We start from the raw sequence: 27,348 nt of genomic DNA, 5'->3' as shown, positions 1-27,348 counted from the left end.
TCATGGAATTAGCACTGAACCTGGATACATACCTGGACGATGAATTTCTCAAGTCAGGCCATGAATGCGAGGACTACTTGCCAACAATCTATGCTATGTACATTGGCAATCACTTCAGAGGCAAGCATGTGTCCAAAACGGAACTACGCGGAATGCTGTGCAAGGAGATTGAAGAAATTTCCAAACCAGCGTGGTATATGGGCATATGGGAAATCCACGCCGTTGCAAGTATCATGCAGCGGAAATTTCAGTCCATTTACCCATTGTATGGAGGGGCTACAGTGCGAGAACATCTCCATCGCATGGTTGTGCCTAGACTGTCGACAGATATGCCCGTGGAAGACATCCCCACCGCTCCAACAGCCATCATGTGGACATCCCTCGGCGGCACACAAACTCCGAAAGAATGGAAGATGAACCATTTTGTTGTGTGTGTGCCACAGGATGCCGTGTAGCATTCTTTGATGCGCTTCTGATCACCTTTTTTTCGTCATTGTCTTTAAGTCTGCGTAAGAATGATTCGCCGGTAAAAAAAAAAAAAGTGCATGACTGAAGAAATGAGAGAGAAAAAAAAAGTTTTCTTGATGATGCCAGCTAAGTAACGTTCCCCTTGTTTGTTTGTTTGTCCTTTTGGCCACAGTTTGTCCTTTTGGCCACAGTTTGTCCTTTTGGCTGGCCAGTTAAGTTCATCCTAAGTTTGTTGTTGTTTTGTTGTTGTTGTTGTTGTTTTTGTTTTCTTTACTTTTGTTCTGTTTTTGTTTTTGGTTTTTATTATTATTATTACTATTATTTGCGGGAATTTTTATTTTCCAATTGAACATGTGGATGAGTGAAATCTATTCAAACAAGTCTTGGGTTGCTAAATTCAGTAAAAAATTATGCTTCTGTGGCAATGCAATTCATCAAAAATCATTTCTGTTCATTTAAATAGTGCTGATTCCAGAAACTCATTTTCTCCCCCGACACCTCCAGCCCCCTTGTTTTAAGTTTTGTCCTGTTTTCATAATACGTTGTGCCTCCAGGTTGGTGCCATGATGTAACGGTATTATTGGAAGATTAATAGTTTTGTGTTGTGTTGCCGTGTGGTACAGTTAGTATCCAACAAATAATTTTCATTTTATATAAAAGCAATATTTCTGTTCATTTTCTCGTTGGTGCTTGTGTGCGTGCGTGCTCGCGCGTGTGTGCGTGTGTGTGTGTGTGTGTGTGTGCGCGCGCGCGCGTGTGTGTGTGTGTGTGTGTGTGTGTGAGGGGATGCTTGAATGGATACACTGACACAAACTTTTGCCAACTGGAACATAAACGCATCACAATAGATCCAACGAGTGCAAGGCTTTATTTTATTTATTTATTTATTTTTAACATCATGTATGCTGACAAACAACACTGTCGTTTACCCTACAAAATAAAGCACAAAGTTTTTATGGCAACATGCAGTTTAGTGGAAGAGTTAAAAATGAAAAAAAAGTAAATTAAAAAAAAAACCTCGGATATATGCAAATTGATTTGCTTATAAGCGAGTTTCGGATGTATGCAAGTCTGACGCTCAGATTTGCATATAAGCGAGTTTTCGTATATATGCAACTCGGATATATGCAAGCGATTTTGCCGGTCCCGAGCACTTGCATATATCCGAGTTCCACTGTATATACAAAGATATATATATGCACACCCGCACGGGGAGGGGGGGGGGGCGTGTATGAGTTCGTGTGTGGTTGAGAAAGATGGAGCCTGGAGAGTATGTGTGCGTGCCTGCGTGTGGATTCACGGAATTAATAAATATATGGACCGATCGAAACACAACTGAAGCACACACGCACGCACGCACACTGCACATTGACACAATTGACTCGCAGAAGAGCGCCCGCACAGACTGCGTATTATAAGAGAGGGACAGAAAGACAAAGAGACATAGGATAGAGAGATGGTCTGTTGAATATTGTATAAAGAGAGATCGCGGAAAGGGATGGAGGAGAGATGACTGAACGAATGAAGAATGAAAATTATTTTAATGATGGTATCTATTTTCTGAGGGAAGCAACAACAACAAAAAAAAAAAAAAAAAAAAAAACATTTTTTCTCTGATTCAACAGCATTGAAGACACGCACTAGTGGTGGAGTTATACAATCAACACAGGCATCAAAAGAAATTAAGGTGAACAGCACGACTCGAGGCGAAGTCCGAGCTAATAAACGCTGATAGCAAATGACACCCACTGAGGTGTCCAAAAGATGGTCCTGTCCCTGGCCCTTGGCCTCTCACGTCTTTTTTGAAGACGGTGGCATCGAGCACCAGCACGCTTGCAGATGATGGTTTCATACAGAGCACGTGTCTATGCGTTGTACCTCAGTTGGTGCAATGAAATCTCTTTTCTTTTCATTTGTCACTTACATACGAGGGCACATTCCTAATGATTCCGCCGTTACTAGTATTCATACAGCCCACCACTGTGCGTTCGCACCACACACACACAACCAATACTATTACACACTTTCACACACAACACCACCACACATGCCACGCGCGCGCACACGCCAGCCGCACACTGCACACACACACATCAATCTACACACTCATATTTAAGTACATACACACACACTCATATAAACACGTGCGCGGCCGTGCGCACACACATACACACTAATACGGCACTAACTGACTTGACACCACACACTAAAACACGCCACACTAATACAAGAGAGAGAGAACACTGAACACTGAAATGTTTAATGTCATCATAGTCAGCTGTACCAGCAGCTCCAGTGACATGGAAAAAATCAGAACCAATAAGTGGTGAAAACGGGGCAAGAAAAACGAACAAAAAAAACAACAAACAAACAAAAAAACGACAGAGAGAGGAGAGAGAATCTGACTGAGGAGGGGAGGAGAGAAAATGGAGAGAGGGAGAGAGAGGCGTTTCCCCACTGAGTCGTGATGAGATCGTCTAAGTCCGTGTAACTTCAAGACAGCGAGCCCCACACAATAGCGCACTGCTGTTCAACTCCCCTGAACGACGGACGGTTGTAAGAAACACAAATCACATTCATCATTCCACAACACATCTTTGGTCAAGCAGAAAGCATCACCAGTCGCATCTGTATACATACATGTGTATTTGCCTGTTTTGGGGTCTTTGTGAGAGGGGAATTACGAGCGGGGAGGGGGGGGGGGGGTATCGACACGGGGGAAGAGTATCGGGTTGAACCCCGTCGTTAGAGAACACTTCTTGGGTGACACACACACTTGTGTGTGTCCGTCTTCTTTGTCACGTTGAGATCATTAGTTGCAGGGGGTCTGTTTTATGTTTATTTCTGTTCCTTTCAAGCGAGTGATGTTGACAACGACCTGCAGGTGTGGTCGATTTTGTGCTGTACGGAAGCGGAGTCACGTTAACTGGTTTTCAGTGAACAGGTGAGTGAAATGACCCACCATGGGCCTACGGAGCAGACGTCAGCCATGTTGTTGACTTGGCGCGGAGAACTTGTGTGCCGTTTGTTCCGGGTATGTGTCAGCTAAAACCGTGTTGAAATTTTCAAAGATGTGACAGCTGTTATTTGCAGAATCAGAGTTCGTGTGTTTATTACATATTGTTTCACAGGCCGTCGTGAAAGTCGGGGTCGATAAACGATTGTGATTCTCCTCTGTCTCGCCTCGTTGCAAATGCACTTTTCCGCGAAAATTTACGAACATATGCAATGTGAGTTTATTCTGTCTTGGCAGAATTTGTTATCACTGTATGTTTGCCTCGACGTACTACAAAAAAGTAACTGGTCTCGGTGTACTCGGAAAGCCGGAAGTGGTGTTCACGTTCACGAGGTAAATTAATTTTCTTCAGGGGATGCTACTGTTACTGGAACCTAAGCGAGAATTGTAAGTATTGCTTCCCTCTTCCGTGTCGTATCGTCCACTGATCTAAAAATACATATCTATTTTAAGATCCACCGCGCATCGCCCCCTCCTTTCCGCCCATCCACCCCACTATGGAGTGCTTAGCTGGCTCAGTTCTTTGAGTGCCAAGTTCGCAGTCAAAATGTGATTTCGAACCGAACCGTACAGCACCAACCCAAAAATGGACATTTGGCCTATCGCTGCCCGTCATTACATGTTGTCACGTTCTTTTGGTTGTTACTGTGTGAAGTGTCAGATGAATCCCCTCCCCCCAGTTTCCTTGGATGCTGGGCAATATCCACATTTATTCCTCTCCACTCCTCTGTGTGACTGACGGATGAACGTCCACGCATTGTTGTGAACTACCACTCTTCCGTATTGAACGGAAAAAAATTTTGGAAATTGCCGGACGATGATCCCCGTCGGTCATAATTATTTGAGGGTATCGATTTTATAATCCGAACACGTAATTACCCACCCTCTCTCTCTTTCTCTGCCGTCTCACTCCCCTACCATTGATATGCGTTATCAGTGTATTAGTGCATTCATATTTACAGTACCATTGTGTGTGTGTGTGTGTGTGGGGGGGGGGGGGGGGGGGGGGGGGGGGGGGGGGTTCTTTTGCATAGTAGTTACCAATTTATCTCCACTGGTTCAGTTTCAGCCCTTGACACTGTTGACAGCAAGCATGCAGGAGCTTGTTTACACATCTCTGTAGAAATGAAGAGCAGTATTTTTTTTTTTTTTATCTCCCTTCATCCCTTGGTAGGTTTGCCCAGTGGGCATCGGTCTGGTCTTAAAAGTGCTGACTGTTGGTGTTGTAACTACATGGTCTGGACTGAAGGTTATTCCAGGTGTTGATGGCACGTTCTGCAAGTAGTTACTTCTGATAAGCAAGCGGCTATGTCCCTTGTAGACTTTTAGGTAATTGCCCTTTGTGTCCCTACCTTCCAGTCCTTGAAATGTTGGATTTTGTACTTGTAGATGCCATGTAAGTCTATCATATCACCACGGGCGCGTCAATGCTCGACCTGACGGAGACTGTGGAGGCAGAAGGCAGCTAGGCATTCTGGGTATGGTTTGTCTTTGAGAAAGGACAGGCGTTTTGTTGCTCTGCGTTGGACATTCTCTATTTCAGCACATAATGTTTTATGTTGGGGCTGCCAGACTGAGTGTCTGTATTCCAGCACAGGTCTGACGAGAGATTTGTATAACTGGACCGAATGTCTCTTTTGACAGTGTATCGAAAGTTCGTCTTACCACTCCTAACGTCCTATTGGCCTTTGACTGACGTTGCTTGAGCCACTTGTCTTTGAATGAGAACTTGCTGTCTACGTAAACATCAAGGTCATTCTCCACTTCACTCTCTATTAGGTTGACTGGACACGGTTGCGTCATCAGTGTTCTTCCCTCTCAACTGGTACACTGCCCCTGACTTATTTCTCCCCAGTTTCAGGACATGGCATATCTCAGGGTGAAAGGCGGAGAGCACCACTCTGACTAGTTCTGTAATCTGTTAAGGTCTTCCTGTAATATATGTGTGGCCACATCATCGTCACTCCTGGAGAAACAATTTAGTGTTTGTCAGCAAAACGAGGGTGAACATTGCTGTCTTCACAGTTGGGCAAATCATTGAGTACATGGCAAATAGAGATTGGGCCCAGCACGTTCCCTTGGGGGATTCCACTAGTCACGCCTGTTGGTCTTGACTGCGCGTCCACCAATCACCACTCTCTGCTGCCTGTCTCTCAGGAAATCTTCAGTACATTGGAGCGCCTGACTGTTCACACCATATGCTTTGATCTTGGAGATAAGTCCACAGTGAGGGACACTATCAAATGCTTTTTGGAGCTCCATGTTAATTATATCCACGAACTTTCTTCATCCGATTGTTCGTCCAACTTGAAGGTCTAGCACATCAAGCAGCTGCGTGATACAAGACCGCCCACTCACAAAGCCATGTTGTTTATCACTGATCAGTCTGTTCTCTCCAGATGTCGAATCAGCTCTGCTCTCACTACTTTCTCCATCACTTTCCCAAAGATTACCAGGTCAAACTAACAGGGCGGTAGTATGTAAGGATGTAACGTTCAATTCACGGTCAATGAAAGTCTGTGCGGACGTCAGTTTCTTGATTCTTTAGTTTGCTCTCGCTGCTGTCCTGCATGAACTTTTCACCATGATGGCTGATAGAACCGCGTACAGAAAAAGTCCAATCAGGAACAAAACTTTTAATCCACAGATGGGCCACGTGACCCTCAGCACCTCCTCCTGACTCTGTATTTGTCAAATCTCCCACCAAATCACCAACTGAACGAACTCCCACTATCTTTTTATTTACCGACGAACTCCCACCAAAATTATCGTATGTAACGATTACCGATGGTCGTACAATGACATTTTCGTCGGGATCTCTGCGAAAGCACTGAGCTCATATCGATTAGGATCGACGCCCAGCTACTTAGAAATGAAAACGGTCATGCACGTAAAAGTGCGTTTGTGTTTATGTTAATCGGATCTCGATTTCAACTCGAATGTATCTTCCTATAATGTCCAGCCGTACCGTCGTCGCCGGCATTACTGGCGTTTCAGGGGACCCGTACAGCGCTTCGCATTACATCTACGAAGTACACCATCAGATCACTCCAGATGTGTAGAGAATGGAAGACATTGCAACTGTTCTGTATACTCATTCGACGGCTTTCTCGACAGCTTTAGGCAGCTCCTTTCGGCGGCATGCTCCACGATACGGTGCAATGTTCAGCATGTATTGAAGTCATCATCAATCAAGGAGACTGACTGTCGGAGATGAAAAAGCTAAACTGACAATTATTTCACAATTGCAAGCGGACGATGCCCTTGTGTAAGATTAACTCATTTCCTTTCCGGGATAGGTACAAGTTTTTTTTTGTTTTTGTTTTTTTGTTTTTTTTTTGTTTTTTGTTGTTTATGGTTTGTTTTTTGTTTTAGATTAAACACGTATTCGTCTGCTGGAAGTGGAACTGCAGAGAAACAATAATACGATTATGTTTATATTTTTCGAGTTAGAAATTGCAATCGCAATTGCTTTGCAGGAGAATACTCTCAACAAGAGGGACTGGGTGAACGAAGCTCGCTGCTGTGCGGACGTGCGAAGCATTGCTCTGCATTATAACCGAGTCGTGAGATTGGCGTGTAGCGTTTTGCTTCTGCGTCCTTTTTCATTGTCCTGTTTTGTTTTACAGCGTTTTCCTTTCCGTTTGGGCCCAGCACTCGAGCAACTGAGATTTCAGTCGGTTGAACTATGGCGGCGACATTTCGCGACAGTCAATCGATCTTCGTAAAACAGAAAGACATCCCCGATCTGGAAAATAACCGACCGACCGTTTTAGAAATTTGTGTCGCGGCGGAGAGAACAGCGTGCCAAGGATCTATTCAGGGCGCTCAGCAAATCAGAGGCCTTTGGAGAATGTACCCAGCGACCAGAGAGGCACGGACGGAGATACTGGGTGAAAGGTCTTAGGCTCAGGGAGACGACCATCCAGGTATGCAATCACCTTCACCTTCACCTCTCCCCGTAGTCTGGGTTCAGACCGTTGGGGCACCGCTGCTGACCTGACCACCACCCCTCTCCAATCTTCACGGTTTTTTTCTGATTTCCTCAGGGCGTCACCGAGCATCAAGCCTGTCCACCCCGGATGTTGTCCTTCCCATCTCTTCTTCTGCCGTCTCTCCTTCTGCACTCTTGTACGGTGCCTTGCAGGAACGTTTTGGCAAGACCCAGATGATCGGGAGATGTGTCCATACCACCTAAGTTTGCGTTTCTTCACTATGGACAGAAGGTCTTCGTAGGGTTCCAATACTTTGCTTGATTCTGTTCTTCACTTCCGTGTTAGTGATGTAGTCTCTGTAGGAGATGCAAGTAGTCTACGAAAGCATCTCATCTCGACAGCTTGGATTCTTCTCTCGATGTCTGCAGTCAGGGTCGTCCAAGTCTCGCAGGCGTAGAGCAATATTGATATAACCAGGGAACGCATCAGTCTGATTTTTAGCTGACAGCGATGTTTTTGTTGTTCCAGATGGTGTTCAGCTTGTTGAGTGCCGTTGTTGTTTGGGCAATTTCGAGAGTACTTCTGGTTTAGATCCTTCATCTGACACGATTGCTCCCAGATATTTGAAGCTGTGGACTGTTTTAAGCTTTTCGTCGTTGACTTTGATGTCAATGCTGATGCCGTTGGTGTTTGTTAGTCATCAGTTTGGTTTTCTCCGCACTGATTTGCATCCATACGATGTGGAGGCTGTGTCCAGATGTTTGACCAGGCTTGCCAGTTCTTTTCTTTTCCAGCCAGTCCATCACTGTCGTTGGCAAAACGTAGGTTTGTGATTGTTCTGCCGCCTATGCTGACTGTTCCTTCATGCTCTTCCAGTGCATCAGTCATTATTCTTTCTAAGAAGATGTTGAAGAGTGTTGGGAGAGTAGACAGCCTTGTCTCACTCCGACTGTGGTTCTGAACCAGTCCCGGATGCTATTGTGAGGTAGACGGCGCTGGTGGCTTTGTCATAGAGGTGCTTGTATCAGTCTGATCAGGTTGGCGTTGATGTTGTACAGATTCATGGTAGCCCACAAAGCTGCATGCCAGACCTGTCAAATGCCTTCTTAAAGTCAATGAAGACGTGGTAGAGGGTCTTGTGGTGTTGATGGTACCTCTCACATAGCAACCTCAAGTTGAAGATTTGTTCAGTTGTGCTCCTTCTGGTCTGAAACCAGCTGTTCTTCAGCAATGATGTTTTCTGCTTGTGGTTTCATTCTGTTAAGCAGGATCTTCAACATGACTTTGCTGGGATGACTAATCAGCTGATGGTGCGGTGTTTTGACACTGCTGGAGATTGCCCTTTTTTGGGAAGGGTGATGATCAGTGATTGTGTCCCACGGTGTGGGCCATTCCCCTGTTTGCCAGATCTTGTTGCAGATTTTCAGTAGCACATCTATCATAACTTCACCACCTGCATGGACCAGTTTGCTGGGATGTTGTCCCTCCTGCCGATTTCCCTTTTTTCAGCGATGCTATTGCTGCCTCTATTTCTTCATGGAGTATGGGGTGATTACTGTTATCAGTGGCTGGTGGAACATTCAGTATTGCTGGATCACCTGTGGTCTATATGTTGTATAGCTCTTGAGCAGTATTCTGTCCATCGCTTTAGGATGTCTTGTTCTTCTGTTAGACATTTTCCATCCTTGGTCTGGATGTTGGACATAGTTTCTACCTTGCTTGTGTTGGTAAGTTCTTTCACAACTTGGTAGGCTTTCTTGCTGTTGTTTCTTGTCAAGTTTTCCTCTATGTCCTGGCATTTTCCTTCTATCCAATTCTCCTTTGCCTTCTTCATGCTTCTCTTGATTTCGGTGGTAACTGCTTTGTACTGTTTTGCCCCTTCTTCTTCATTCTTTTTCTTTTTCAGGTCTCTACGTTTGTCACACAGCTGTAGGATGTCGTCCGTGACCCAGGGCTTCTTTTTGATGCGTTGTTTTCCAAGAGTTGTTTGGGCTGTTTCAGTTACAGCTGCGTTGAAGTCGCTTACGAGTGTATCCAGGTCGGCGTCATCTGCATCGAGAGTGATGAGTGGCGCGAATTTCCACCAATCATGGCTTGGAATGCCTCTTGTACTTCAGGATCTTTCAATTTTTCCAGGTCGAACTTCAGTCTTGAGAAGCTTTGTTTCTTTGTTTTCTTCAGTTGGAGTTTGAAGGTCATCATTACCAAGTCGTGGTCACTTGCAATGTCAGCTCCTTGGAAACTTCTTGTCTTTGCAATGTCACGCTAGATTGGAAACGCTTCTTTACCATGATGTAGTCTATTTGGTTGTGGTGATCTCCTCAGGGCAGTGCCATGTCCATCTTCTGGATGCTTTGTGTGTCCAAAGTGTTTGTTATCTTCAGGTTGTTGAAGCAGGCAAATTCCAGGTCTCAAACCTCTTTCATTTGTAGCGTTGTTACCATATCGTCCACATGTGCCCTTCCAGGTGTTGAGGAGTCTTCTCCGATCTTGGCGTTCCAGTCACCTCGTACTACTATGATGTCTTTTCTTTGGTGTTGATCAAGGGTTTCTTGTAGTTGTTCGTAGAACTCCTAACTTGATCATCGCTGTGCTCAGATGTTGGAGCATATGTTTGTATGATGGTGATGTTGAATGGGGATGCCTCAGGCGGATGGTAGTGAGCCTGCTGGATAATTGGTCGGCAAGCCCATGACAGTGTTACACATGTCTTTGTGGATCAGGAACCCTACTCCATGTTCGTGTTTGTCCTCTCTACCACTGTAAAATAGTCTGTGGCCTTCAAGTGTGGGTATTTCACCGATGTTTTTCCATCGTGTTTTCACAGAGTCCTAGGATGTGCCAGCGATATTTGTTCATTGCATGTGTCAGTTCTTCCAATTTTCCTGGCGTCCTTAGTGTTCTGACATTCCACGTGCCAATAGAGATGTTGTTCCTGGCCTGGAGCTTGTTGTTGTGTGGTCCACCAGTAGCACATTTGTCACCTCCACCCTGGTTTGCAATGGAAGGCGCGTCCTTGTTGACCCGGCGACGACCGAGCCGGTATGGGTTGAGTAGTGGTCGTCATTCATGCGGTGAGTCTTGGCAGAAAAGCATGGCCGGAGCCCATCCCTCTCCATGCTAAACTGGTCTAGCTGCGGCTTTCCTTGATTCGAGAGGCGAGATCTAGTTTTGATATAGCGCCAGTTGCTCGCTCCCGTGCCGCGTCGGTTTGAACAACCTGCACCGTGTCCCCCTGAGGAAACACCCACATTAACGTGGCGAGAAGGTGCGACTACGGTATTCACCCTTTCTTAATAGAAGGAGGGATCTTCGCAGGTATGCAATACCAACCCCTTTATCCTCCGGCTGGACACAGGTGAGGAGAAACTGACAACAAAAGTGTGGATAGACAATATCCCTATTTCAGTAGCGGACACCGAAATCGAACATTCCCTTGCGCAGGTAGGCTGTGAATTCAGATCAAAGATAAAGATGGAAAGCGCTAGGGATGTTGGCAACAGACTTACCAGATTCTTGACAGGACGCAGGTTTGTGTACATCACAGTGCCAACCAAACCTCTTGACGCCGCACTTAAAGTCAACATATTCTCTGCCAAAATTTATCACAAGGAACAGAAATCTATCATAAAAAAACAATAATCTGCTCACGCTGTTTACAACCCAACCACCACGTTTCAGAGTGCACAAGTGATGTGGTTTGCAGAGAATGTAAACAAACAGGACACAAAAAGGGTGATCCCTCCTGTCAGTTTAAAGACAAACAGACTGACAAACAAACAACCCAACGACCTCATTACCCCCAGCAATCCCCCCCTCACACCCCCAACCGCCCCTCTCAAAAGACAATGAAGGCCAATTCGAAATCCGCTGACGCAAAATGTTCCACTCCTGACACCTCAACCCGTTGACAGGATGCGTCGGGCAGTACGTCAGTCCACTATACTCTCTTCTCTGGAACATGCCTCACGGTGCAGGTCCCAAACTCCCTAGCGGGGCAGGTTCAGAGAACGACGCAGCCCGAGAGAGAGCAGAGGGAAGCAGCCCAGGCGTGACGGCTCGAGGTCGGCCAGCCCCGCGACGACTGACAACGCCGTGGACGTCGAGTCAGCGACAGTGGTACAGTGTGGGTAACGCCCACAAATCTCACTCTTCTTCGACCTGGCTTTTGTGTAATGGACTGATGAGTATATGGATTGTGATGGAACGGTCATGACATAACTATATATGTTTATATGCAATCATCATGGAGAAACTTCAGATTGTATCCTTAAATGTAAGAAGATTAAATATAAGATTAAAAGAAATACAATGTTTTAGAGCGTAAAGAAATAGAAAATATGATATTATTTGTTTGCAAGAAACCCACGTAACAGAAGTAGAAATAGAATTATGGAAAAAAGAATGGGGAGGCAGAATTATGTTTAATATGAACACAAACAGAAGTAGGGGAGAAGTTATTTTGACAACTAGACATTTCAAGGGGGAAACGGAGGTAAATCATATCGAAAGAAAGAATACTGGCTATTTCTGTAACGAAGGGAGATAATCAGTTAACAGTAGTAAATGTGTATTCACCTAACAATTCATCAGAAAAAATCTTTTTTTCAAAACATCATAGAAACTCTTAGTGAATATGGTGATAGAAATCTTGTGATTACTAGTGATTTAATTGTGTACTAAATAACGAGCTAGATATAGTATCAGGGCTACCACATAATGTATCTGAAGTAGAAACTTTAAACCAGACAATTAATGCTTTAGGCTTAACTGACGTTTGGAGAATATACCATTCTACAGAAAAAGACTTCACTTGGAACCGTTTTAACCCCTTCATAGCACGTCGCTTAGACTATTCTCTCGTTTTGGAAAAAAATGTACTGAATTCATGTGTGTCCTGTGATCATATTGTTATCCCAGCTTCCGACCACAAAGCAGTTGTTTTGGATATTAATGATGAACAATTTGTTGGAGGTCCTGGTTACTGGAAATTCAACAATAATTACCTTACTCAAATATAATAAGTTATTTGTGCATAAAATGAATGACATGTTATGCACCTTATTAGAAGAAGATAATTATACCAGTATATAGAGAGATGGGAATCATGCAAAATAGAAATTAGAAATTTTTATATCGATTTTGGTGAAGATATGTCTTGTGAAAAGAGAAACGAAAGCATGTATCTTCAGTGTAGGATTACAGAGCTAGAAAAATAAACCACCCAGAGGATGAGAACCTGCACACAGAATGCCTTAACGTAAAGCAGAAATTAGAAAGCAAACAAACAAATAATACTAGAGTTGCACAAAATAAGAGCTACAGTAAAATGGATAGAAGAGGACGAAAACAACAAATATTTCTTAAGTTTAGGAAAGGCTAGAAATATGAGAAAGATTATAACCAGATTCCGTACTGAGTCTGGTGAAATGTTAACTACTCAAAAGGAAATGCTACTAGAACAGTTTAATTTTTTTTGCAAATCCCTATACAATCAGAAAACTGATGTGGCAGATGTTAATGAAGCTACAGACAGGTTTATAGAATATGAAACTTAAGGAAAACTGAGTAAAGATGAGACCACCCTATGCAATGGCATGATAACTGAAAAAGAAACTACATGGGCTTTGAAATAATGAAAAATGGGTCAGGTGCTGGTAGCAATGGACTAACAACCGAATTCATAAAATTATTTTGGAGTAGATTAAGCAAAGTAATTACACATTATTTTAATGATTGTCTTGATAGATGGGACCTCTCATACTCATAAAGACAAGGTATCATAATATTACTTCATAAAGGTGGGAAGTTACACAGAAAAAAGTTGAATAATTGGAGACCAATCATACTATCAAATACAAACTACAAAATATTAGCAAAAGCATTAGGTGTTAGAATGGGAAAAGTGGTACACATTTTAGTCAATGAGGATAAAGTATGATACATTAAAAGTAGGATCATAGCAACAATTATAAGATCAATAGACAGTGCTATTTATTATCTAAATAAAAGTGGAAAAGCAGGACACTTGTTCGCACTTGAATATGCACAGGCTTTTGACTCGATATCTAAAAGACTACATGCTCCATGTTTTTGATACATTTTGCTTTGGAATAACCTTTCAGAAATGGGTTTCTGTTTTAATGAATGAAAATTAAAGTTGTATTAATCACGGTGGATGGATTTCTGAACCAGTTGATGTAAATCGTAGTATACATCAGGGCTGTCCCTCTTCTCTTTAGCATTTATTCTTACTGTTGAGGTTTTTGTTATTGAAATTGGAAATAGCCCAATAGAAGGTATCGACTTACCAAGAACTAATGATGAAAATGTATATATGAAAATCAAACAATTAGCTGATGACACTACATTATTTCTTAAAAATAGAGAGGATATGATTCAATCTCTCAATATCGTTAAATCTATTGAAACATTTTTAGGATTAAAAAAAATAAACCTTCACAAAACGAAGGCTCTGGGAACGGGTAGACAAATTAATGAGCAAAATCATCCCTTTACTTTAGTAGACAAAATAAAAATTTTGTGACTAAACTTACAGACAGATAAGATGGCAAAATACATTGAAGATAACTGGAAAGATGGACTTCGTAGAATACAAATTCAAATAAAAGAATGGAGAAAGGGAGTTCTGAGTATTCACAACAAAGTTGTTATCATAAAGACCTTTTAATTAGTAAGCCAACATATGTAATGCAGTTAGTTGGAATTCCAGAAAGAGTACTAAACCAAATCAACACTATGTTATACACATTTGTTTGGCAAAGACAATTCTCTAATCAGAGAGCTTTTGAAAAGATGAAACGTGAAATAATGGAAGCTGAGTATGAAAAAGTAAGCGCTAAATTGGTTAATACAATAGAATTTCAGAAATATTTAAATCTGTAATGGGTCGGGAAATTATTTCATGCAACAAATGGGAACTGGAGCTTTATACCCAGATGGTATTTACGTAAGATAGCTAGTCGAAAAGGATTTTTCTCGTAAACTGTCGATCAAAACAATTAAAAGAACTGAAAGAAATAGAGAATGATTTCTGGAAAGATGTTTTCACCACTTGTCTTTATAATAAAACAGAAAAAAATGGATGATGCAAATTACAACTATTTTACAGACCATAATATTATTCCACAATGAATTAATAAAGTATAAAGGTAAATCACTTTACTTTTGACAATGGGTGAAAAAGGGTGTTGAGCATATAAAAGATTTTATAAATGTACATTAAAACTGACTACTTGCCTTAGAAGAAATCATCAGGTTACCAGATACAGAAAAAAGCAAACACTATGTTCCAGTATCATGTTTTATATAATGCAATCCCAAAATATGGTTGAACTGGATACAGCAACATGCACCTGTTCACGAACCTGTCCAAACAGAAGAAAAAATTAGATTTTGTATTTAATGATAATGTATGGGTTTTGTCAAGAGCAGCGACAAAGGAAGTTAGATTGCATGAACTACAATGGAAAATCAACCACAACATTTATCCAACAAATTCTTCAGAAAATGAAAATAACAGATACCAACAAATGTGATCATTGTACTGATGAAATTGACTTCTTGAACATTTCTTCTTTTTCTGTCCTCCAGTAAAGATATTTTGGCAACATATTGAACATTTTCTTCATTGTCAAATTGGTGTTACTATGAGATTCAGTGTCACGATGTTTTATTTGGATTTCAGAATGAATGTTGCTGCAAGAAAAAAATTTGTTATTACCCATATCTGCTATAGGTAAAAATTTCTATTAGTATTGTGCGAAACAAGATGTTTACAGCTCACTTCGTATTGTTTTTTGGTTTTTTTTAAATACATATTAGACCGAAAATGTTTCCTATGTTTATCATGTGAGCCCTAACAAAATGCATTCACACACAAACACACCACCACACACACACACACACACTCACACCACACACAATGTGAATGCAAAAGAACAGTGCCCATGAACAAACACAGCTAGACATTGACATAAACACCTATCAAACATGATATGAATTGAAAATTGTCCAACAGATAGAAAAACACAGATGATTTTGACTGATGTACGCTGATGTGTAGTCCTATTTTTGTGTGTATGTGTGTGTTATGTTGTACTTTTCATGTAATTGAAGAGGTTTAAAAGAAAGGAGAAGGGAAGGGGAAAAACAGAAACTGAAGAGAAACGAAAGGGAGAGAGAAGAAAAGAAAAAAAGGTAGATTGATTCTGAGTTTGGTACACATAATTGTCATGATTGTACGGCTTCCTTCCATATTATTGTTCTTTATTATTATTTTTTTTTTAACAAGCCCAAATCCGTAAATGAAAAGTTGTATTGATTCCATAAATGCTATTGATTACTATGACATAGTTATTATGGAGTGCCACGTATTGGTTTGATTATTTCCATGTGTTTAGTTGATTGTTGTAATTTATAGACAAAATTAAAACGGTAGTTGACCATGAATAGTCGAGTAAAAAAACAACACAAACAAACAAAAAAACAACCTCTCAACAAAAGCCCTTTTAGCATGGACCATTTTTACGGAACAATAAAGTCAAGTGACCAATAGCTGCCGCAGTGATGGGTCATTTCAAAAATCGTATGCGTCAGGACCGATGACGAACACGAAACCTAAAACCTGATTGATGGTGTCAAAATATGGGATTCACTGGTCTTTTTATCCACCAGGATTTTTCTTACCCTCTCCATCTCTCCATTCATCTGCCTGGTCTGTCAGTCCCGTTGTCTGTCTGTTTGTCTGTATGTCCATAGAAGGTATATGTCTTTAACTTTATCCTCATGTCCTGTTGTCTCATAGGTGATTCTTCCCATTGACTGCTTGCAATGCAGAACGTGAAATGCTGACGGAATGAATACACTTTAGATTGTCCCAGCTAGAGCAAACCTCAACGCCGCACGTATTTCTGCAACCCTCAGACGAGTAAGCCGGAGGTTAGATAACAAAAATGACAATGGCCTGGAGTGAAAACTGCATAGTCGAAAACTTACATACCACGCAAAGAATGAACATCATTGATAATTTACTAAACTTAGGACAGCAGTGCTTATGCTGATTGTTACTGGTGATTGTTATGCTGAGACACCTTGGATGAAATTAAACTGGATCGTAACTCTGATTAACAGAGAGCAATTTATTCCGGAAAGGCAGCTACAGGACAGCAATTATATCGGACAACAGTTCAATACATTTGGTGTGTGGTCAAACTTGTCCGAGGTACGGATCAGTCGATCTTTTCTGATAAAAACGACTTACTCAAGGTGTGGAAAGTCATTTATCAAAAAACAGTGAGACCGACTGCGACTTTTTTTCTTTCTTTTTTCAGGGGTGTGGGGGGTGGGGGGGTAGGGGGATAGAGGATGTAACATAGTTATTTACTTGGCCTCTGTGTTGAATCTGATTGCTTACGTAAGTATGTGAAACGCACTCATTTGTTATTAGATTAAGTTGTAGGTTTACTATGTATTATTTATTTGTCAACCTAGCATCTTGCGGTTATGATGATCTCACTTTGGTTTTGGGGTGTATACGTTCACCTGTTCTGGTTTTCTATTCTGTCATTTCATTTTCTCTTTTCTTTTTTTTTTTCTCGTGTTTATTCTCTCTCTCTTTCTCTGTCCTCCGGTGGGTGTGGGTGTGTCGTGTGTGTTGTGTGTGTGTGGTGTGTGTTGTGTGTACTCGCGTATGTGCGTGTGTGTGTGTGTGTGTCGAGGGGGAGGGGAGGGGGGGGTAGGGGGGGATTCGGGAGCTGGTGTGGGTTTTCGTTATTTTTGATTAACGTCTGTCATAATTGTGATTTTATTCAAAGTCCACCACACTCCAGTCTCACCTTTGCCTCATCTAACACTCCCCTTCCTCTCTCCTCAGTTTGTATTCTAAAACTAAATACATAGAGAGATAGAAAACAATCAAAAAATATAAAGCAGCAAACTAAACTAGTTCAACCTGCGTAAAATATCAGTGACAACATGGTGCTCCTAACTCCAACTTTGAATGATAGCAGTCTACACACAGGACACCAAGGACGGACACCGCATAATAAGAATAAGAATAAGAATAACGACTTGGAGAAAATTTGGTCAGGTTGCATTTCTCACAACAGGACAAGTAAACAACATGGGGACATAAATGTAAATAGTCAACAACAGCTTTACGAAATATTACGAAGGACACTAATGTAAAAAATATCACATGCAACCGTTTCATACTACATCCACACACTGCAGGTAAAAACGGTATTCTTAATGTAAAAACAGCAAGAATTTTAGAACCATTATTTTGATTATAATTATAAGCATAGCCTACTATATTCACATTGGTTCAATAGACAGATAAGATAAGATAGAGATAAATTGCGGAAAAACCACACCAGATAATCAGCACACCCCGCATCCACCCAACCCCCACCCACCAACCACCGCGGTTTACTTGATTTAAACAAGAGTATTAACATATGTCTCAAATAAACGCATTTCACGATTCCGCTTTTAAAACATGTCAATTAATGATTACATCGTAATTGTTAACAGAAATATATTAGGAATATGGACGTTAGCATAGCCATATTCATTGTACATTCATTCTGGCATATATTGCACAGTATTTATCCTACATATTGCACATTCATAATAACCTATTGTCGTTTTTAAGCTCAGTAAACACACACACACACCACAACACACAACACAACTAGAACAAGGTACAACCTATCATGCACGGACTTTCACAGTCTCTCATGAGAGTACGCGCGCGCGCACGCGCGCGCGCACACACACACACACACACACACACAAAATAGAACAAAGGTAGGACCCTATCAAGCACGGACTTTTCACACGTTCTCACATGAGAGTGCGCGCGTACACACACACACACACACACAGTTCTCAAGGAATTTAAAAAGTGGATTGAACGTGGAAAATAAAAGTCTTCAGAGCTGTGGATTTCAACTTAAAAGTTCTGAGCGTGTCTGATGGCAATAGCTCATAATACTTTGCTAAAATATGGGTGTCGTCAGTTGATGTATGTCTGCTTTTTTTAACCACTCGACTTTCATTACAGCTCTTGCATATAGTTGTTTCACTCCCACAATTTTACTGCATTACACTCATGACATCGTTTGCACAAAACACGCTTACTCCTCACTCCCAAACTTCCTATACTAGCACATAAATCTGTGAGCACGGACTCGATACAACATCGATAATAACTTTGAAGATAGTTGAATTTATACCAACATTTCTAAGCTTCTGAAAAAAAATCTTGATTGGACATTTCGTATGAATGGAATCATCATTTCTGTCAAGTCAGCTTATTGTCTACGACAACAGCTTACACACAGGAAGCGATGACAGCAGTTTACACACAGAGACAACGGATGACAGCAGCTTACACACGGACAACGATGACAGCAGTTTACACACAGGACAACGATGACAGCAATTTAAACACAGGACACCAACAGGAAGTCTAGTTTACTCGGGAACTAACACGGATTAACACTTGTTTACACAAGGACACCAGTTGACCCAGATGGCGCAGTTGGCACCGGAAACATCCGCATCAACACAAAAGACATGTCACACCCATGGACCCCAATAACTCTCCCCAACACACCGACAGACACTGACGTGCTGTCAGGTACCCCAGAATACCACTCCAAAACTAAGAGACCATGAAGGAGACCTTGTCCTGTGCTTCCGCCTCCTGTGCGTTTTCACCTCTTTCGAGGCTCTGCAGAACTTGCGGAGCAGCCTCCACAGTTGCAGGGCTTGGGCGTGGCCTTCCCTGGCTGTATCTACGGCATATCCTTCGCGGTGAGCTTCATTACCCCCGCCATATCTACCACGTGGGCGTTTGCGGCACCATCCTCGTGGCTGGTGGGTCATTTTGTCTACGTGGGCTGGGGCAATTTTACCCGACTGGGTCACGATGATCCGGGGTCCCTTTTGCTGGGGGCTCTTTCCTGCCTCTGTGGTCTTTCGGTGAACACCTACCGGTTCTCACTGGCCAGGAATGGTCGTGGAGAAGGACCTGCCAGAGGTCGCCCAAAGTAGTCACCACTGTCCACGCCGCCTTCAGCCGCTCAGCGGAGTCTTCCAGCGCTGTATTCTTAATGAGCCAGCTGACGGGTAACCTCTGTCGTCCATTATCCTCTTTCCAGTCATCCTATAAACCATTCGGGGCCGTGTCCTCGTATCTTCGTCGGCGGGGGTATCGTGTCTTCGTCGGCGGGGTCGGTCGTCATCTTCGTTCGGCGGTTAGTGTCGTCGTCGTCGTCGAACATGCGGAGTGGCACGTCGGAGTATTGTCTCCAGGGGGGGTAGGAATAACATTTGGCGCCTCCTGAAGGTACATCGTCAATATTTTTCGGCAGGTGAATGGTTTGCATGGCGTAAGATACCGTATATATAGGGCTACTAAGGCTACGTTTGGTCTGTGTAGGGATATGGGTAACAGTACTTCACATATATCACGGAATAAACACGGGGGCTCTATAAACAGGCCCCAATAGAAACTCTTACATTACGCCGTGTCTTAGAAAGACACGGGTCTTTGTAATACATGTTTTAACTGTTATTTGAGGATTGTGTATGTTTTGGGGATCGTGGTAAATTGTCAGTTCTTCTTCTTTCAGTGTTCCCAGACCATGTTCAGACGGTCAGTCAAAGTCGGTTAGCAGTCTGCAGGAGCTCCGTTAGCCAGTCCCCACAACTTGTCTGGAGTGCTGCGGGATGGCCAGATCTGGCGCCTCGTCTTTGTGTAGAGGGCAGTCTGCAGAAATGGGCTGGAGTTTTTTCGAGGAACGGTGTCACACGTACATTGGGCTGTGTGAGAATTTTCAGTTATTTTGTTAGAGAGTGGGAGAGGAGGATAGCGTGGCCTTGTGTGCAGTCCGAGAATGAGAGAATGGCTGAGCTCGACCAGTTGAAGAATGCTGTCCTCTTGGGTTCCAGATGTAGCCGTTCTTTTGCCAGCTGTTTCTGAAGTGGTGCGCAGGGATGGTCTTGCCTCCAGAGCTAAGGGGGTGGGCAGCAGATTGGATAGCCTGTTCCTGCTTTGGGATCTTGTCTGACTCGTCATTTCCCTGCAATAGCCGCAGTGAGAGGGGATCCATGTGGACCTTGTGGTTTCTGGAACTATAGGGCTTGCATCGCAGAATGGATGTTCCGCAAGGTTTTATTCACCACTCTGGTCGGGGGACTTTGTAGGACAGTCGGCCAGTCGTGAAGTGTCAGTAACGACGGCCTTCTTTCCATATGTATGCGCAGTCTCACAGATCACGTAGTTCAGAAAAAATACGAATTATGGAATTATAGTATTTGGTATGTTATGTCTTTCGTTTGTCCACCAACGCGTTTAGTGGACTTATTACTAGCGGACTGGATTGACTGACGTGCTGAATGAATTATTGGTGAGTTACTGAGTTTGTTAGTCCGTCAACGTTGTCGTCCATGTATGTTTACCTGACAAGGAGAATTAGAAAGGTTTATTTTACAATCGGCTAATTACCTATAATGTCTCTTATAGTCAAATAATTTATAAAGCTGATGTCAAAATTAGTAATATTATAAGGAAAAAGAAAAGAATTATATATTAAAATAAAAAACTTTGCAAAACAAATTTCTAACATACATCGCACAATACAGCCACAGGACAGACGTACAGCATATATTCAATAGACATGGGACGGCACACCCACACAGCGAAACACAGGCGTATGACAGAACTGCGTAGCCATAGGATAACTCACAACAGCCGAATAAACATTACATTACCACAGGCACTGCCCAACACACTTTCCTGACATAGACAGTGCATTACACCAAAGGTGAAAGGACACAAAGCAAAACGCATTACAATACAGCACAGTCTGAAGACAGTCGACATAGCCATTGGACAACACGGCACAGCCATAGAGTATTACTGCATTACATGAGACAAGTTCACAGCATCGTCACAAGACAGATAGTACAACACATACGTGGCAGTATCTGCACCTGTGGGACCCTGTGAGCGTATGTAGGCGAGAGAGTGGGAAGGACTGCCAAACTCGTCCTAACTAAAAAAAATAAAAAGTCACCTGTGCTGGTCAGGCAACCAGGCTAAGTCGGAACAACGAGCTAGCCCTCAAATACCCAGCTTTCCGAATCCTGCGACAATGGGAAGTGGTATGGGGCCAGGCAGAGGATGCTGGCTGGCAGTTCCTAGGTCACGACTCTGCACGCAGGCGGCTGGGGGGTGATGGTCGGCTGCCGTAGGATGGGGCGCATGCGGCCGCCCCGTTCCTCCCACGTGGTCAGAGCAGCCTCTTTAGGGGACAGCAACTGCTCTCCCCACATAGGGAAGTGGAGATAAAAGGATCCCTAAACAAGCCTGCCTCACCTAGAAGGAAACCGACCTACTTGGACATCCAACACCGCGGTCGAAACATCAGAAAGGAAAAAGAACCAGGAGTCATTGCCTGACTCTGGGTGCCTGGAATGTTCGCACCCTTTTAGACAGAGACGACAGACAGAAAGACGCTCAGCGCCCCCATTGCTAGTAATGCTTGATTGCCTACCAGGTGGACTAGCAGCCCTGAGCGAATCCAGGTTTGCGGGTGTAAACCCAGCGGAGGAAGTTGGAGGGGGCTACACATTCTCTGTATGGGAAGCCAGATGGCACCCAAGAATCTCAGGCGTGGGCTTTGCCATACGAGCACAACTTGCACGACAGCTTTGACTGACTTCCACGTGGGATAAACGACAGACTGATGACTTGCGTTCTGAAGCTGTCAAGGAATCGCTTCGACACATGTCATCAGTTGCTATGCCCCGACAATGACCAACCCTGATGACATCAAAGAAGCTTTCTACGAAGAGCTCAGCCACCCATTTCAGCGGTAGAGGAAAAGGACAGGCTGATCATCTTGGGATTTTAATGCCCGCGTCAGCGTGGACTTCTTCTGTGGCAAAAGTCCTTGGACAGCGCGGCACTGGCAAGTGCAACTCCAACGGACTGCTTTTTGCCTCTCTCTGCGCGCAGCATGGATGAACCACCACCAACCCCTCTTCCAACAAGCGGACAAGTACAAGAACACATGGATACACCTACTCCAAGCAATGACACATGATGGGATATGTGGTTGTCCGGGACAGAGGTGATGTTTCATTACACGCTGCATGAGAGGAGGCAGTCTGTTGGGTCGGACCATCGCTGCTACACGCAAGATTGAAATCCAGCTAGGCAGAAACCCCGAGGAAGCTGAACGTCCACCGCCCCTCCCTATCACCAAAGGACAGGCTGCAGCAGGCAAATCCAAGCAAGCTCTCAAGAAATTCCTGTTCAAACTGATGTGGGAAGAGGTATGGAGCACCTTTAGAGATGCTGTGTACACAGCAGCTGCTGACACAGCTTGGCTTTGTACACAGGTGCCACAAGACTGGTTTGACGAGATACCGACTCTGAAATCTCCAGAGGAAGGAGAACTAGTTCTTGCAAACCAAAGCAACTCGTACAGAAGAGGCTGCGTGAGAGGAGAAACTTGGTGGGAGAGAAAGTCTGAAGAGCTTCATGTCCGCGGCGGATGCTAACGACATGATGACCTTCCATGAGGTCTCCGAGCTGTGTATGGGTCGAGAGTCACAGGATCAACCCCCTTTCCGAGCTTGACCAGACCATCCTCCTGACCAGATCAAGAGAGAGAGCCTTGCCCGTGGGCTGAGGCACTTCAACACCCTCCTCAACAGGGACTCGTCCGTATCTGACGAAGGGAAATTGCAGCCCTTCCCACAGCTACCAGTCAATGACTCGCTAGTGCCACTCCACCAGGCCGAGACCCAGAAGGCCCTGAAGCTGGACAACGTCAGGAAAAAGCATCAGGAGCGGAGTGGAATCCAGGTGACTTCTACATGTTGGAGGCAAGGTGCTGCCAGACAAGCTGACCGCCTGTTCCAGTTATTGGGGAGGAGGGCAAGAGTCCCCCAGGATTTCAAGGGTGTTCAATTGTCCCCATTACAAAGGAAGGGAGACAAAACATCCTGCGATAACTACCGTGGAATCTCTCTCTCTGCATTGCCGCAAGATCTTCGCCCGCATTCATACTGAACAGACTGTTTGACCATGTTCTCAAACACAGTCATCCCTGAAGCACAGTGCGGCGTCTGCTCAGGCAGGGGAGCATGTGACATGGTGTTTGCCGTACGCCAGATGAAAGAGAAGTGCCCGTGAGCAGAACAAGGAGCTCCCATGGTCTTTGTTAGACATGGACTATGGCCTTCGACACAGTGTGAACTGCCATGGTCTGTGGCGAAGATCCTCCTAAAGTTGCGGCTGCCAGAGAGGCCTAATCAGTGATTGCGTCATTCCACGATGGCATGAGGACAAGGTACAAGAAAATACTGAATGTCGGATCCGTTCACTGTGATAAATGGAGGAAGCATGGCTGCGTCCTGGCACCCACAATGTTCTCCATTCCTTCGCTGTCATGCTGATGGACCGCCTTCCAAGATGTGACCGGGGCATCTACGTTCGGTTTTGCACAGATGGCAAACTTTTCAACTTGCGGCAACTCCATCGCCAGGTCCGGGTGTTTTAGGCACTGTTGAAGGCGAGTTGCCTTTGCTGATGGACGGCGGGCTTGACTGCCACACACTATACGAGGACGTGCAGTTCATTATGGACAGGTTCTCAAACTCCTGCAGCGCTTTGGATTCACCATCAGCCTCAGCAGACTGGAGTCCAATGTACCTACCAGCTAGCTCAGAGAACGCCCAGTGCCTCCCAAAGGCCAGCTCCGCCTTTGGCACGACTTCAACAACAGGTGTGGAACAACAAAGGCATCAGGCTCTGCCCAAGATGAAAACTACAGAGCTGTTGTGCTGACCACCATGTTGTACAGTTGTGGAAACATGGACGACGTATCGTCGTCACATTCAACAACTTGAGCAGTTTCACCAGAGAGGCCTATGAAAGATCTCGGCCATTAAGGTGGCCAAGTACAGGATCTCCAGCCTCCAGGTCCTAGAGAGGAGCGGCCTGCCCAGCAGTGAAAGCTGCTGAAATCCAGTGCCCAGCTACGCTGGAACAGGACACGACGTCGCCATGACAGGACAGCAAGATCCGAAGTCGCACCTGTTATGGCCAGCTGAAAGGAGGCCACCGCGGAACTTGGTAGACCTTGCAACGCTTCAAGGACACCTTGGAAGACAAAACCTCCAAGCTGTGACATAGACATCCGCTTCCATGGGAAACTGATGCCCGTGGCCGTCTCGCTGGAGGACGCTCTAGTTGGCATAAAGACGTTTGGGAAACAAGAGAACGCTGGCCATTAAGGAGAAGCGGAGCGAAGGAAGCAGGGCGCTCATCTTTCTGGAGATGTTTTCCCTGGCAACCCCTGTGGGAGTGCTGCGCATCCAGAATCGGCCTCTTCTCCCTTAGGAGGACAACACCGACAGAAAGCCTGCCTGCGACTCAATCCGTTGGACCGACGGGTGATCAAAGACATGACAAAGTTAAGAACACAAGGGCCAGTAGTTTTCATCTCATTGAGATGTTTGTCCAGGTTGTGTGTGCGATAATGGATCTAATAGTTTCTTTACTCAGAAGTTGTACTTTTACTTATCTATGATTGTACACATATGAAGATTTTTTTTAATCTTAATATTTGTGGATTGTGTTCCTCTTCTTCTCCTCCTTTTTTCAAAGTGAACTTTGGTTACAAATAATGCAAATTATGTCCAGGAATGTTCATGACACTGGACGCTGCAGGCATCGGCGTATCGTCATATACGCAATGGTGCTTTGTGCCCAGTCTGGTACAGCAACGTCTACACAGGGTGTGAGGTGTGTTGGAAGCTGCCATCTCCTATTGGGCAAGCTTTTGCCAACCAAAACTCTGGTTGTTGGTGTCCCATCTTTGCTGGGCGAGGCTTGGTTTTTCGCTGCACATGGGACTTTTCACAGAGGTAAGTTTCAGTGCCTTGACATGCCTTTCATCGTGCATGTGTATGGGTAAGCAGGCGCACGCATGCGTATGCACACTCACACACACAACACACACACCAACACACACACACACACACACACACATCAGCGTGTTGGAGGAGATATGTTTTAGCCTGTGTTGACAGACATTGTAACATTCACGAAAGACCTGCGCATTTGCAGTACCCGAACTGTGATATGGGTGTAATTGATCTTGGAATATGAATTTTTTTTTCTTAAGGAATGTCTAAAATTTATATCAGAAATAAGTTTAAATTTTTTTAAAATGTACTGAGTATCAAAATGTTTTTAGTGTTGTTCACATGACATCGTTTTTTATATTTTTTTACTTTATTTATTTTCTTCCTTCATATTAACGATCATAGTATACATTTATATCATCAAATTAGGACAGCTTCATACATTATCATAACGTATGCTACCGAAGGCTTTCATGTAGATAGATTCAGCAAAGGACCGAAAATTGGTTTACTGGAGAGCTTACCTTTTTTCTTTCCTGTTCTAGGAGTTCTTTGTAAATGTTGCTGAAAGTTTCAAAACTTTCTGCTTACTGCTGCAGTTTTTTTTTAATCACATTTGACACTTCGCACACACACGGACACACCACACACACAAAAACACACACACACAACAGTTATGGACAAAACGGGTTCACAAGCTCCTCCGACCCACTCCATTCCTCATCCCGCTACCCCTGATGGATTCCATGCAATGTAACTTTGAAGTTGCCTCCTATGCTGTGTTTTAATGGTCATGCGAGGGGTGTTCATTAAGATTTCCCTGACCCACTCCCATGGACTGATATGAGAGGAGCGAAACTTGCCACAGTTAGTTGTCTTTCTCTACACATGGTACCATCAAGGGTGATTCACTTCTCCCATCGCTTTATGCAGCTTTTGAAGGCCTTGCCTGTAGAAATCTGCAGGTTGCGCCAGAAACCACGACTTTTATCTTGGGAAATAATCCTTTCATTCTTATGGATAATGTGCTTGCCCATCAAAAATGACTTCATGGTATGGAAAGAGGTGAAAGTCAGATGGTGCGAGGTCGGGAGAGTAGGGTGTGGGAACAATTTCACTCATGCGGCAGGACCATGCTTACATCGGGCAACATACGAGTTGTGAATCGGGGCGTTGTCTTGCAGGAAGCGGACACCTTTGGTCAGTTTACCACACCTTTTGTTTTGATAGCCCTCCCACAATTTTTGCAGCATTGCAGTGTAGTATGTCGGTAAAACTGTGCACCCTCTGCCAGGAAATCCTCATCAATACTCCGAGCTGGTTCCCAAAAAGGACCGTGAGCATGACCTTGCCCACGAGGGTTGGAGACGTTTTGCCTTCTTCGGAGGGGGTGAGTCAAAATGTTTCTATTGTTCGCCTGGCTTTAGTCTCTGGATCAGAGTGATGACCCATGTTTTGTCTGCATCATTAGTCTGTAAAAGAATTGACTTATTCCTGCTTCTGGAAAAGTGCAAGCGATCGGGGAAATCCATCGTGCAGACACTACCGCAAGTGCAAATGGTCATGGGATGATTTTTGTCCAGAGGGACCCCACATGATCTTGACATCCTGGGTAGTTGGCGAAAACGGTTATGCAGCGATCCTCCAAAATTGGTGGTCCAGCTTGCTGGGATGGTGCTTCATTAATAGCGGATTGTGGCTTGCCTGGAATGGAAGCCGTTTGCACAATGTCCGACCACACTTGATCTGTCGATTGCCAGTGCTTGACTTTGGAGCATCCTCCCCATTGGTTATTCAATCATCTCATCGGAACATCTCTCTTGGTGTCAGCCTCATAAGTACAGAAACTGGATGACCGCTCTGCAGGCATTCAAGGTCTCCATTATCAGACCTTACTCCACCATAGCACCTATGGAACTTATGGTTAGAGATACGGAATTACCGTTATGTGTG

At 43.9% G+C, this 27,348-nt stretch overlaps 1 long non-coding RNA gene across 3 annotated transcripts; it reads left to right on the top strand.

Annotated features, from left to right (window-relative positions):
• The first annotated feature begins 3,235 nt into the window (after window positions 1-3,235).
• Window positions 3,236-16,351, top strand: LOC143288108 (uncharacterized). 3 transcript variants are annotated; one of them, XR_013056036.1, is made up of 3 exons: window positions 3,236-3,412; window positions 11,334-11,545; window positions 16,247-16,351. It is a non-coding gene; the product is annotated as an uncharacterized LOC143288108 (long non-coding RNA). The 3 variants fall into 3 exon arrangements; XR_013056035.1 differs by having other exon boundaries at window positions 11,334-11,591; XR_013056037.1 differs by lacking the exon at window positions 11,334-11,545.
• The last annotated feature ends 10,997 nt before the right edge of the window (window positions 16,352-27,348 follow it).

This window comes from Babylonia areolata, chromosome 12 (genome assembly GCF_041734735.1).
Source record: "Babylonia areolata isolate BAREFJ2019XMU chromosome 12, ASM4173473v1, whole genome shotgun sequence".
Lineage (NCBI taxonomy): Eukaryota > Metazoa > Mollusca > Gastropoda > Neogastropoda > Buccinidae > Babylonia > Babylonia areolata.
The sequence above is the reverse complement of the archived record's forward strand: the minus strand, read 5'-3'. Positions and strand labels throughout refer to the sequence as shown.